The sequence below is a fragment of the Tasmannia lanceolata genome, unplaced genomic scaffold (assembly GCF_043159265.1).
Source record: "Tasmannia lanceolata isolate RefF3 unplaced genomic scaffold, GAP_Taslan_0.1 ptg000164l, whole genome shotgun sequence".
Classification (NCBI taxonomy): Eukaryota; Viridiplantae; Streptophyta; class Magnoliopsida; order Canellales; family Winteraceae; genus Tasmannia; species Tasmannia lanceolata.
In genome coordinates this window covers 1-2,500 of record NW_027518840.1, presented here as the reverse complement: position 1 = coordinate 2,500, position 2,500 = coordinate 1, and the positions used below count along the sequence as shown (strand labels likewise).

At 41.2% G+C, this 2,500-nt stretch overlaps 1 long non-coding RNA gene across 1 annotated transcript; it reads right to left on the bottom strand.

Annotated features, from left to right (window-relative positions):
- Positions 1-1,663: 1,663 nt before the first annotated feature.
- On the bottom strand, positions 1,664-2,173 carry LOC143866858 (uncharacterized). Its single transcript, XR_013243023.1, has 2 exons — positions 2,025-2,173; positions 1,664-1,896 (listed from the first exon to the last, which is right to left on the bottom strand). It is a non-coding gene; the product is annotated as an uncharacterized LOC143866858 (long non-coding RNA).
- Positions 2,174-2,500: the final 327 nt, after the last annotated feature.

Genomic DNA, 2,500 nt, shown 5'->3' with positions numbered 1-2,500 from the left:
CAAATAGAGGCAAAAGACGCTAGAGTAATGTTGTATCAGACTACTTGTCGCCTTGTAGTTGGATCTCCAAGTTTTTGGAATGTTCCAAATTCCACTTGAGCATCCAAATCAGGGTCAATACCAGCAAAAACATCTCTGAACAAGGTTCTAGCCCCATGCCAAATGTGTCCGAAAAAGAAGAGCAAAGCAAACGTAGCATGTCCAAAAGTAAACCAACCCCTTGGACTGCTACGAAAAACACCATCGGATTTCAAAGTAGCACGATCTAATTCAAAAATTTCACCCAATTGGGCACGTCTAGCATATTTTTTCACAGTAGCAGGATCGCCATAACTGACCCCATTGAGTTCGCCACCATAGAACTCAACAGTTACACCTACTTGTTCGACACTATACTTCGATTCTGCCCTTCTAAAAGGAACATCCGCTCTCACAATTCCGTCTCCGTCTACCAAAACCACCGGAAATGTTTCAAAAAAAGTAGGCATACGACGTACAAAAAGCTCATGCCCCTCTTTATCTCTAAAGATGGGGTGTCCTAACCATCCAACAGCTATTCCATCCCCATTGTCCATTGAGCCTGCTCTGAATAATCCCCCCTTCGCCGGATTATTACCGATGTAATCATAAAAAGCTAATTTTTCGGGAATTTTAGACCAAGCTTCCGATAAACTCAGATTTTCGGCTAGCCCGGCTCCAACTCTTCGATATATTTCTTGCTGGAAGTATCCCTGATCCCACTGATAACGAGTGGGACCAAATAATTCTATGGGAGTAGTTGCTGAACCATACCACATAGTTCCAGCAACGACGAAAGCTGCAAAAAAGACAGCAGCGATACTACTAGAAAGTACAGTTTCAATATTGCCCATACGTAATCCTTTGTATAAACGTTGGGGCGGGCGGACACTAAGATGGAATAGTCCCGCCATATATCCCCAATGTCCCCGCTGCAATATGATGAGAGGCTATTCCTCCCGGAACAAAAGGATCAAAACCTTCTGCGCCCCACGCTGGATTTACAGATTGTACTTTTCCGGTTAGACCATAAGGATCGGACACCCATATTCCAGGACCATACAAGCCTGTTACATGAAATGCGCCAAACCCAAAGCAAGCCACCCCTGAGAGAAATAAATGAATTCCAAAGATCTTGGGCAAATCCAAAGAGGGTTTTCCCGTACGTTCATCACAGAATATTTCTAGGTCCCAATACACCCAATGCCAGATGGCTGCTAAGAAGCACAAGCCAGAAAACACAATATGTGCCCCAGCCACACCTTCGTAACTCCAAATACCCGGATTCGTTATAGTTCCTCCTGTGATACTCCAACCACCCCATGAATTGGTTATCCCTAAACGAGTCATGAAGGGTATAACGAACATACCTTGTCTCCACATTGGATCAAGGACGGGATCAGAGGGATCAAAAACGGCTAATTCGTATAGAGCCATCGAACCGGCCCAACCAGAAACTAGAGCTGTATGCATTATATGGACAGAAAGTAACCGACCGGGATCATTCAATACGACGGTATGAACACGATACCAAGGCAAACCCATGGAAATACCCCTTATTTTATCAAAGAAAAAATAGACACTATGTAACTTTATCACATTGGAAAAGACTGATTGATGCTATGGACCTCGCCTTTTCAGTGGATTATCTCAAAGCAAGAGTTAATATTTATTCCGTTCCATTGGTAATAATTTAACAATTCTGTTCGTAGGAACAAAGAGAAGCAGATCTATTCTATACTCGATAAGTACCAATACGCAATGGGGGGATTGATCCTATTTTTGTGAGCGAATGCATAGATACTTGTTCATCCTTCGAACGATCCATTTGTACGAATTTTCCTTTATTCAACCCGTCTTCTCCATGAACCTTCCAATCTATGGATAAAATACGATAAACGACAATATTATGAAGACAATAAACCCATTGTTACGTTTCCACATCAAAGTGAAATAGAGTACTTAATTTTTCTTTCATTTTATGCCTATTGGTGTTCCAAAAGTACCTTTTCGGAGTCCTGGAGAGGAAGATGCAGTTTGGGTTGACGTATAGTGCGACTTGTCAGACATATTGGGTCATATGGGATTTCCCCGTTCTCTCCCCGATCGAGATATCCTCTGTTTCACCCAAGAAAGATTGATTAAACCATCAATAATTCAATTCGGAGCGTGATGCAATGCAATTAGATCAATTTATTTGTTGGTTGGGGATCAATATTCTCAATTAGAAGAATTTATGGTTGGCTTGGACCAATAAAATGAAGTATCCAGGCTCCGTTCAAAAAATACCAAATTGGTAATCTATGTATGATTACTACTCGTATCATAAATGATCCCTATTTATACCTCTAAAACTACCAATTAATGGAATAATATGATTAGTCGAATATTTGGCGGAAGGCATGAACATGAAAACGAATTGAAAAAAAAAAGAAGTCGGAACAAAAAGAAGCGGTACTGTGATCATTTGTCCTATATGTGC